The sequence below is a fragment of the Aythya ferina genome, assembly GCF_964211825.1.
Source record: "Aythya ferina genome assembly, chromosome: 1".
NCBI classification, from domain to species: domain Eukaryota; kingdom Metazoa; phylum Chordata; class Aves; order Anseriformes; family Anatidae; genus Aythya; species Aythya ferina.
In genome coordinates, this window is record NC_140296.1 from 23,183,591 (window position 1) to 23,195,671 (window position 12,081).

Sequence of the window (12,081 nt, forward strand, 5' to 3'; positions counted from 1 at the left end):
GATTATCATCGATATCAAGAGACAAGACAGAGTGAAAGTCTGTGCAAAAAGTGATTTTTAAAATAGCATAAGTAGATGGACCGATATGCAATTTAAGTGCAAAAGAGTTATTGAGCACTACACAGCAGTATCCACTGTTACAGCAAAAAGTGTTGCCATAAATCTAATGAATCACCTATATATAACCCCACAGGATAAAACTCTGTTTTCACCCTAACAACCTTTTCACCCTTTTTTTTTTGTTGTTGTTGCTACTGAGAGGTATATGTACTGAGAGGGTAAAGTGTTGGGCTTTTTGTTTGTTTGTTTTTGGTTTTGCTTTTTTATTTTTGTCAGCCTATGAAAATGTTCTCTGACACTTCTTTCTGTTACACAATACTTACACAATGGGAAAGGGTCCCTCAGCTTCACTTTGGGGTGTTGGGTGGCCCAGGATGAGACAGTTTCACAGATAAAAAGGATGAGATTGGACCAGGGCTCTTCAGCTGAGGGTCTAGGAGAAATCCAAAAAGCACACAGACTCTGAAGTGTGTCTCTGGATGGCACATGGCAGAAGTGTTTTAACTGAGACATCTGTGACATTTCTGTTACCATTTCCCCTCCCTGAATGAGTTGTGCACCTTGAGTAAGACAACAGTCATACAGGGAAATATCCTTCATTTGCTGACTACCATAAATCTGGCCCTCAAAACAACAATCAGATCCACTCAGACTGAGAGAAATGTTATTCCAGGATGGCAATATCTAAACATAGACTATGAACACATACACTGAATGAATCTCCATTGTTGCTGTGTTGTGCCTCATCCTGTGGGAATGGCATTCATGCTTCTAATATTATTCTATACCACCATATTTCATGTTCTATTAAACAAAAACAGGACATTCACATTTAAATCTTGCAGAAAATCAGCTATGCAATCATTTTAAATTGAGCTCTGCTTGAAAATCCTTGGCGACTTGTAGTTTAGGCTATCCTGTAGAGAAGTAATGGACTACATTAAGACTTCCAACTGGAGGTTAACATATAATCTGTGATGCCATGGCCAAGAGAGAGGGAGAGAGAGGGAAAAGTTTTACATAAACCACCTGTACAGCTTTTTCTGTGAATAGAAAATGCAATTTTGCAGCAGCCCTAGGCCAATCTACCAGGCTGGTGCTACAACAGGCTTTTCTGCAGGGCTGCCTCTCAGTTTTATCACTGCCCTGGCTCAGCTCACTGAAGAACCAGGTGAAACCCAGCACTGCTGCACGGGAAGGGTCAGGAATAAGCAACCAGTGATGGGGGAAAGTGCAGTGGTGCCACTTGTAGTGGCCAACAAGATTTGTATCAGCTTAAACAGGTCATGAGACCACAGGTGGAGATTCAGGTAATGCTCCCTGGAGCTGCACCAGCAGAAATTTAATTATGTGTTGAAGCATTTTTAAACAAGGCACAAAGGACATTCAAAGACAAAAGCCTCTCTTTCCTTCAAAATAATCTTAACAACTACCTTAAGAAAGGAAGAATAAAAAAGGTATCAAAATATTGAATATGAAAATTACTAAAAAAACAAAACAAAACTCCTATGTTTTACTCTTCTTCATCCATAGATCTGAAACCCAATACTAATGATTTTTAGTATGAACACCAATTTTTTACTCAACTATTCCTGTGTATTCATACAAGAAACTTGGAAACAGACTGAAAAAAGTCTTCTTTCACCTTATAAGTCTAGTGAAATGCAAATAGTAAACAAGCAGCCACAAGTAAGTTAGTTTCTTTCAGTTTTAATATTTTGAAATATTAGTATCAGAGAAAGCAGGTAGTTTTTATAAAGTATGAGGTTTTATTGACAATGTCTGCTTGAGGTTTTATTGACAATGTCTGCTTGAAAGCAGATACATATAATAGAACATATTTCTCATTGATATTCATAATGACACTTTGTAATGAACAGATAGTTTACAAAATCCTCCAAAAGGTAAGTGCACATTACCTGGCTTCCACTAAAGCACAAACCACTGAATTCGTAGTTCAGCTCAACGGACTTAAAATTTATGAAAAGATTGTCAGACATGTTTCAAAAAGCATATTTTTTTCCTTAGGGATACATTCAGCTTTTGAGAAACCATAGAAACATTTGTGAAGCCACTGGGAGTCAATTTCCTCTTAATTAATTAATTAATTAATCTAATAATCACAGCAATTTTTAAAAATTTTGTTGCCAAAACCATGTTCTCAGTCACTGTGGGTGGGCAGACCAAATCCTTTAAAGAAGTATATTCAGAGCTGGGTCAGCTTGCTTTGTGAGCCAGCATCTTGGTAACTTGCAGTATTACTCATGGTTTTGGGTAGTGGAAATCAAGTAGAAATAAAATGGAAAATAAATTATTTGTGCCATTATTACTGTTGCCACAGATACTTAAAAGTTTAGTTGTGCTTAAAGTTATAGTGTCCCCGCTAAACAGTTTATAATCTAACACAGACAGACTTTAAGTTTTACTATTCCAGGATTAAAAACAAAACAAAACAAAAACAAAAACACTGCTAAATTTAGCTTTCTAGTATTCAGCTTTGAACTACCTAGACTTTCTGGCACCACTGGCTGAAGTCCCTTCAGAATTGACTCATCCTTGATTTTCCTGAGAAGGCTGAATTGAGCGTATTTCTGTTTGGACCAGACCTTGCTCTCAGCATGAATAAGATGCCAGATTCTTACATTGCCAGGACCCACAAACAACATAGGAAATGTGTTTGCCTAGGTTCCACCTGCAATTAGGAAGATTTATGAATATGAGTAGTATATCTCATTACTGATCCGCTCAAAGCATTATACTATTGCACAGATTTTCAGTGCCCAGAGGTATTTTGTTGCATGGCACGTTGGTGTGCTGCCTTCAGTTTTAAAAAGCAAGCTGTTTGTGTACAGAAAACTGCATTTAGGTTTTCAGTCTTCGTTCTGAAATATTCCTATAATGGGATATTTCAGTGCTAGCCTTGATATTTTGGTAGCAAAAAGCAGACTCAATCACATGAAAAAGTCCCATTATGCAATAAGGCTGGCACCTTGCAATCTGTATGGAAGTCAAGCAACAGGTACATGCAGGCAAATTTGGACAGAAAGTGGCGTGCCAAATACTCAGCCCAGCATAGGAATTTGTATCTCAGGATTTTGCTAATCCAGCAGTGATCATGTGAAATCTGACTAAATACATGCCCTACCTGGTTCATTGTGGAGGGAAACATATTGTCAATGGACTTCAGTACAACAGGTACTGAATAAACAGTGTTTGAAAAAACAGAAAAACACAAATTCATCGACCAAAATTGGTACTATATAACTACTTCTGACTGCAGAAGCATTCGTCCTTATCACCAAGACAGGGGGGATAAATGTGGGATTAAATTAGATGTTTGATTAGAGGATTATCGTATCTTAAGTACCGTACAAATCTACACATCAATTCTGCACTCACTCATATTACCAAATATCTGAAACAATGCTTCTGAATTTGATGAAATTACTCTGAATTTTCAGTCATGCAAATGAAATTTTAACCTGGATTTAAACACTTGCTTCTTAAGAGCTTTGCTATGGAGGAAAAAATTCCTTGTGTTAAAAATCCAGGCCCTTCCTTCCCCACACTTACCTTCCTGAAGTAGACAGACATTAAACTACCAAGCCTCCTGGAAACAGAAAGACAGAGGAGAGCAATGAAACAACCTCTATAAACTGCAGAGCAAACTCCCACTAAAATTAAACACAAAATGAGCATTAGGGCTTCTAAAGCCTGGAAACACATACCAGAGGAATTGTGCTAAGCACGTCCGTGCCAGAAAGGGGGCAATTCAGCTGTGTAAACATAGGTGTCTAGAGCCTCTTGAGAAGTCCAGGTGCTGTGCCTGGTCTCAAGGAGAGCAGGCATCTTTGCAGGTCTTGATCCGTATCTGCAGCCGCACACAGATATCATAGCTACCACAGGGCTCCTCAAAGGGCACCAGACATCTGTGCTGAAGCAACTGCATCCCAGCATGCAAGAAAGTATGACTTTAAATTCTTTTTTAAGGGGGCTCTAGAATGAAACAGGCAATTATTGCTAAGTATTGACGGTAAATGAAATATGTTTAAAGGAAGCTGCCCTATCTCCTTGTTTAAAACATCTAATCTCTTTTTAATCCAGGTTGGAAAAGACCAAGATCATAAAGTCCAACCATCAACCTTCTGAGACTCATCACTAAACCATGTTCCCTAGTTCTCATCTAAACATGCTCACAAGTTTTTAGGTTAATATTTTTTGTCCATAGCATGAAAAATTACATCTCCTGCTGCAAAGATTATATTGCAATAGAAAAAAAAAAAAAAAAAAAAAAAAAAAAAAAAAGAGCCTTTGATAATAACTGGTTTCAAGTTAGGATGGTGAAACACTGCAGGCATTTATGTGAAATGAGCACAAACAACAGAGAGCATGAGATTATTACGGCCCTGTACCTCACATGATGACTTCAGGTAAAGAATTAAATGACATCAGAAACGTAGTTTAGAAACTCCTGTGGCATGTTTGGGTCTGAAGGAAGAAGAAAGGGGAACTTGTGAAGATGTCTGAGTCTAGAAAGCGTGTGCTCTTATCTTTACCTCTTTGTGACAGTTGCTCATAAGGTTTACAGCACTGCCAGCTGATTTGGGACTGCTTCATCCTCGTGCTTGCAGCCACTAGCACACCCATTAACCAAGGTGAGATTCGCTGCTACCCATTTCGTACTGAAAGGTGTTGTGTAAGGAGATAATTCCTTTGCACCAGAGGGATGCGGAGGAACAGGAGGAAGCAGGACGGAGGGGGCTGTGGAATTAATTTTCCACCCACAGAAAGACAAAGCCTGCAGCAGTTGCCGAAGCAGACTATTATTTACTGTCGTTTGCCTTCCTTCCAGCACAGAAGCCTACAGTGCAATGGAGAATGAGGCGCTCCGAGTTCCTGCTCAGCACCAGAGTGGCTACCTAAAAAGGCTGGAAACACACAGGGCTGTGTACACGTGTGCCTGCAACACATGCAACCAATGTACTTTGAAGGAAATCAGTATCTAGGGCTGAAGTCTGCCTGCTTCTTACTTCTGCCTTACTTCTGCCTGCTTCTTACTTCTCCAACTTTTGCTCTTTGTCCAACTGATTTATTGGGAGAAGTGTTTTGCCCTGAGGTAAAAAGGCTCTCCTGATCATTGCTTCACCATTTAGTATACATGTATTAGCAGAATAATTTCATCATTTGTAATAAATGGAAAAGGCTCTGTAAGCAATGGGACAGTTGCTTAAGTCACCTAGACTATAAGCACAGACAGGAGGGTATCTAATTATTTCTATTTCTTTATAGAGTTCATATAAGTGCTCCTCTTTCAGGAGCAGCACACACATGCAGTTACCTTCTCTTCCACTCTTTACCAAGTTGCCCATAACTCAGCACGTCACCTCAGCCCTGTATTTTCTGCCGAGATCACTAATTCATTAATAAAGACCTCATCTCCCACCTTGGAAAAACTCAGATTACACAGATATAACACCTGTGAAAACCAGGCAGTATCAGCACTGTGAAATGTAAGTGAGAAGGGTGCCACATTTGCTATTTGACTCATTGTGCAGTAATATCCAGTTGGCCCCGGCACTGCTGTGACAGTAGAACATCTGATATAAGATGTACTAACAGTGACAGTGGGTGTTTCTCCAAGCTTCAAAGAGCCCATGTGTTAACCCATGCCAGGCTTACGACCAGTCTTGACAGTCTGCAGGTGAGCATGGGAAGCTTTGGCTCTAAAATTAGTGTTCCTATTCTCTCAAAAATCTTAACAGGTAAAAAATACATCGTATTTATGCGTTGTTACATTGGTCATGCTGCCACACACAAATCCAAGCAAGCAGACTAAAGTTAGATTCCCATATGTCTTGTTCAAGACAGAGCAGAGTCACTCTCCAGTGCAAATCACTGCATGCAGACAAAGCTGGTGCGGTGCATATTTAACGAGTAACACCCTATTCCTTACATTTCCTGAAATGTTCTAATGTGGGGAATATCATTTCAGTGCTTAGTCTAGCATTGTAATTCCTGGTAAACAACTATAATTACTTCATTAAGGCTTATTTCCCAATCAGTTATGACCCCTATAACTGCTCTGAATCTAATCATGCAATTAGGATTGTTGTTTGTGCTGTGTCGTTAACAAAAAAAAAAAAAAAAAAAAAAAAAAAAAAAGAAAAGAAAAGAAAACTTTTTGCACCCCGTTTGCACTGGGAAAAAATGTCAAGAAAGCACAGAGAACTGCACATTCGAGTCCCTTAGAGGGGCAACATTTTATTCATTCAGACTTTGGCAACTAATTTCTACCTTTTGGTTCCCCTGACAGAAAAAAAATCGGTGCAGAGTGGAAGGCATCTGAAGGATGTGTGCTCCCTTCACGGTGAATGGAAGTACCTCAAGATGCTTCCTCCTTCCATGAACTGATTAAGGCCATTATCAAAACACATTTGCTCCATAACTCCCCCAAAGATGGGTCTCCAGGTGCCATGTTGCAAAAAGGATCTTGGAGCCATCAAACTTATCTCCCTTCCTCACATCTGACAGATGCTGAGCCCAGCTCCACCATCACTGTCTGGTTCAATCTATCCCCACTCAGCCCAACCAACAGAAACCAGCAGGAGTCAGTTAACGTATCTGAGGATTTAGCGGTGGTCAAAGTCCTGCCTGAAATCTCGTTGCTTTGAACAAGGCCTTTTTGGACTGAAGACTCTGCAAAGCAAATGCAGAGGTCCTTTCCCGTCCCAAAATAAAATTGAGACTGTATTTGAGAATGTAATTTCCATGCATTTCTATAATCTTGGCCTTCAGTGAAGGAAAACAGGTTTTTCTCAGGTTGCCTTAAATAAAAATATACGGGGAAGTTCTGCCTAATATAAAGTGATGTCATTGCAGATATTTACACTTTACTTAAAAATAGTTCTCAATGTCAGGAGAGAAAGGAAGTGTCAGCGCTTCACAACAGCTTCCTTTTATCTCTCTGTGTAATGTAGCATTTGTTAAGGTAGGAAAAGGAGTTTGCAAAATCACATATTTGACAGAACTTGTCACAACAGTTTTGAGCAAAGAGAGCTGACCTTTGAGTGTTACCAAAGAGTATGTATCTGCAATGCAACAGCTGAAGAGTGCTCGTACCCTGTGTACTTTGACAAGTCAGGGAAGAGTCAAGTAGAAAGGTGCTTAATGCCTTCTCCCTGATGTTATTATTTTGAATCATTTGATCCCTTTGAAATTGTCTAAAGGTTTCCCTTGTCCTTCATTTTTAGTAGGCCATTAACTAAAGAAGAGGGAGAAGTGGGAAAGTTGGGTATTTCAAGCCATGCAAGCTGCTGTGAGAGTTGCTCTCCTGTACCACTGTGCTGCTATAAGTGTACCCAAATGCCCAAACTGCAAAACATATTTGTTATAAAATTCATCAAACTGGTAAATTATCTGTTGCAACTCTGGCTGATTTTTCCAGACGTTCATTTCAAGCATGTTTCTTTGTTTCCTTGGAAACTGAAACGAAGAAACCAAGGGAACCCAGACTGCCATACTCTATCACTCTCTTTTTTGCCAGTGTACAAAATTCCTTCCCATTAAAAGTTATGCTATAAAATTTCTGGTACATGTGGCTTCTGAGTATCTGTTAAGTCTTCAGAACAGACATTTTAAAGCCAAAAGATGTGGATACAAAATTTTAGAAAAAACATCATACTCTAAAATATACTGAGCTTTAGAGAGAGCTCCCAGACAAACTGTGTGATCTCTAAAAGGTGCAGGCCATTTTATTAAATGACAGCCTGGCTTCCAGCCCTTCAGCCAGCATGCACACCTTGTGAGTAATCATTTCAGGCTGGAAATTCAACCTTCGGTATCCTCGTAAGGACACAGGCATTCTAATTTGCTTGCAAGGGACTTAAGTATCATTACTTATTATTATGAAGAGCTGCCACTGTCATTAGATAAATAATAGAAAACAATGCCAGGAGAGTTCAGCCAGGCCATTCCCTTCCCCTTCCATGCAGTGACCTTGCAGAGACTCCAGTTTCCACACAATCTTGTCTCCTTCAGAATTTCCTTCAACTTTCAAATTCATACCTCTTTGTCTAGGTTCCCATATTTAGCAGCCCAATACTTTTCCTCAGCATCTCCTACAACACCTACTTTACCTTCTTTGTCTCTCCATCAACACATTTTTCTCCCTTCTCCCCATATTCTCTTCCACACACTTCATCCTATCAGTCTAACCTCCCTCCAAGCCCCAGCCCCTTGATCCCCACAGGTTTTCAGTGCCCTGCATTTTCTCACTTCTCACAGCCTCTTCTTGCTCTCCATCAGTGTTTCCCTTAATTCCACTTTCTTTCATGAAGTGTATACCCCAACATGTACACCTATATTCCTTCATCACTACACACTCCTTCAGTATCACATCCCTGTTAATTCACATCTTCTCTTTCATCTTACATTGCTCTTGCATCCTAGCAGCTTGTTCTAGCAAGGCTTTGATCCAGTTTAAGATATTACTGAATTACTTGATAGCTGAAATACTAAGATAATCACGTCTTTTATAAGAAAATATTCTTTGTGTTCACAAAAAAACAGCTGATTGTATTTTATGGGCAGGATGGCAGAAAAAAATGGATGATGCACACCTGCATAATTTCCTACTTCCATGAACAATGAAAATAACAATACCCGAAATAAGATCATCCTAACCCCATCCTAAATCATTCTAACACACAAAATAGAGCTAGACTCATGAATATCCAGCTATATCCTTCCCAAATCTTGTAAAACCTTCTTGGTGTGAAAATCTCATAGAGGGGGGGCACTTGAGAGATGTGCAGTTGCTGCTGGCCCTTTTCCAGTCCCTGTCTCACATATTGCAACTTGATAGCCAACTCCCTGTTTGTGTCTGGTTCTAGCATTTGCCAGATATAGGACATTGGATAAAATGGATTTCAGTCTCTTTCTAATAGCATCAAGTATTTCAAAGACAAATGTTCCCATAAAGCACTATGCTAGCATAGCCCCTACCTTCAGCACCCACAAGACAGGTGGGATGGAGTTGCATTCAACGGGGAGCCCCCGGTTATCAAAACCAATTTCCACAAACATCAGAAAAACAGATTTAGCCTAACCTGTGGCTTTAAGAGCAATCCTGGTTAAATGTCATTACAAATCTAGCTGCCCCGAGGACACAGGGGCTCACTGAATCCTTTCTAAGTCACAGTTTCCCCTCTGCTCCTCTTTTGTCCCCAAAGGGTAGTCATTTTCTCCCAGCATGCACAATCAGCAGTTACAATCAGTCCTCTGGTGGCTCAGCTGCATGGGTTTGTGTATTCCAGGGAACCAGCCAAAATTTAACTTGTTCCCCACACAGCTCGCTCTCAGGGATGAATTTTGTGTGTTTAACCTTTAAATTCTTGGAAGCCAGTGGCTTTTGAGAGTTGTACGTGTAGAGATTTAATTGGGGTTGTCACACAGACGTACAACCCCACAAAATTTTGCAAAATGCTTTTCAAGAGCCTAGTGTCAACCTAGAAGATACTGAAGATTGTACAGATACTGTAGGTGCTACAGGTAATGACAACTCCTTTCCTGCATCCCCTTGGAATACCCTTCTGCTTCTGCTAATTATACCTTACCTTCATTAATTACTTTTTATAAAGTTCAATGTCTAAAATAAAGAAGCAGATTTTTTTTTTTTTTTTTTCATAAAATAACCCCTAGGATACAGGTCCAAGGACATGAGATGTTTCCAGACTAAAACAACTGACTTCCAATGAAGCTGGTTAATTGGGAAATGGAAACAACTGCAACCCCACCGTTATGGGAGTGCTGGTGCTCAGGGGTATCTGTCAGGCAGTTTTCTTACAGAACATCACAGATGAGATTTCAGGGTAGACTGTAGCACTGAGCCTGTGTAAATATAGTCTTTTACCTCCTCAGTCTGAATATATATTAACTTTGAGCATATAACCTCCACAGAAAACATACAATAGGGTTTTTTAACTGCTCTGACATTGACCCAAATATTTAGGAACTTGCATCACAGAACAAAGAGAGGCACTAGAAAACAGAAGTCCTATTACTCCATTCTCCCCAATGGGTCTGTGCTGCATGGCAGTAACATGCAGTGCAGGTGGTGTATGGACGATGTATAGACAACTCTCCCATTAGCCCAACACCCCGATAGGCACATCCTTGTCGGATAAAGAATTCTCATTCATAAGGGCTCTCTGAGACCCAGTGTTTTAATTTCAAAACTAATTGCTTTGAGTTATATTAATGTATGTTCTATGTCATACAACAATTTAGTTTCCACAGAGGTATCTAACTGTAATATAGTATATAGTTTATAATAGATGAAGTACTGTAAATATCTTGTCATATATGGCCTAGTGTTAGCCTGGAACCCCAAATGGTGTGGGGTCCTGTGATAATTTAGTTATTCTGTCCTGCTGTCTGTCAGCATGTGCTGACAATTTTTGAAGTCTAATCAATTTGAAGAGTCAAATGGAGAACTGGGATCTAGGTCTCAAAGGCACTATGTTCCCTGAAATTTCAGGAGAATCCAGAGAGAAGTAGAAGAGACACCCCAATTAGACATACCACTAATTAATGTCACCACTAATTTCACAGTTTTACTTGAGGCTGTTATTAATTTGGAAAGATTAATGATACATGCCTGCTGACCAGCAGGTGCACAGCTCAGCACATGGATGCGCGTTTGTTGCAGATGCACAAGGGAAAAACTAGAGGTGACTTTGGCAGGAGGGAGATTTGTTGGAAGCATACAGGAGGAGGAATGTCTGTCCCTAGAAAGCCAGGACTCACCTGCTATGCTATTCAAGGAATAATTTGTTTTTCATTAGAAGATTATACCAAGCTGGTTTTTCAAGGCCTGTTTTCCTAAAACTGAGTAAAAGTTGGTATATATCTTAGATTCATAGAATCATGAAGGTTGGACAAGACCTCCAAGATCATCTGGTTCAATGACCCCCCTACCACCCATGTCACCCACTAAGCCATGTCCCCAAGCACCACGTCCAACCTCTCCTTGAACACCCTCAGGGACGGTGACTCCACCACCTCCTTGGGCAACCTGTCCCAGTGCCTGACTGCTCTTTCTGAGCAGAAATGTCTCCTCATTGCCAACCTGAACCTCCCCTGGCACAACTTGAGGCCATTCCCTCTGGTTCTATCACTGGTTACCTGTGAGAAGAGGCTGACCCCCAGTTCCCCACAGCTTCCTTTCAGGCAGTTGCAGAGAGCAATGAGGTCTCTCCTGAGCCTCCTCTGCTCCAGACTCAACACCCCCAGTGCCCTCAGCTGCTCCTCATAGGATTTGTGTTCCAGTACCTCACCTCTGACAATATTTTTCTCTCCCAAGCCTAGACACCCACCGTTACACAACAACCCCCTCACAACTTGTATATTGTGATCCTAGCCACACTCATTCATATTGCTAAAAACGCTACGAAACACGATTGTTTTGAAGTCTTTATTGCCTGACTCCTTTCAACCATGCTGTCACCACGCACACCATCTGACACAGCAGGCTGAAAACCTGCTCTTTCGATAGTTTTTCCGCGGTTCTCTCAGCGGACATCTCACGGAGCAGCGCCACAGCCGGCACGGCCATCACGTCCTCCCCCCCCGGTGCCGGGCACGGCGCGCTCCCTCCCCGCTGCCCCCGGGCGGCGGCGGCAGGACCCAGGTGAGAGCGGGGCGCGGCTGAAGGAGGCGGGCAGGGCCGGCTGCCGCCGCCGACAGCCTCGGAGGGGCTGGGCAGAGGGAGGCCGGGCTCGGCTTGACAGGAGCGAGGGCGGGAGGCGAGGAGGGAGGCGAGGAAGGAGGCGCCGCCGGCTGCGCTCGCCGGGCGCGGGTGAGTGAGGGAGGGAGGCGGGAGGGAGGCAGCGGGTGCCCGCCCGTCCCCGCCGCCACCGGGCGGCTGAGGCGCGGTTCCCTTCTCATCCCCTCACCCTCAGCCCCCCGGGGAGCTTCCAGCGGGGTCTCCCCTCTGTAGCAGCCGCCTCCTTTATTGTCTCC

At 41.8% G+C, this 12,081-nt stretch overlaps 1 protein-coding gene across 2 annotated transcripts in view; it reads left to right on the top strand.

Moving 5' to 3' along the window:
* The first annotated feature begins 11,831 nt into the window (after positions 1-11,831).
* The window catches only part of FRY (FRY microtubule binding protein), a 239,526-nt gene continuing 239,276 nt past the window's right edge, over positions 11,832-12,081 (top strand). Inside the window, exon 1 of one of the 2 annotated variants that reach the window (XM_084527716.1) lies at positions 11,832-11,917. The gene's annotated coding sequence lies outside the window, so the exon portion shown is untranslated. The remainder of the gene's footprint in view (positions 11,918-12,081) is intronic. The other variant, XM_084527717.1, reaches the window with a different exon arrangement.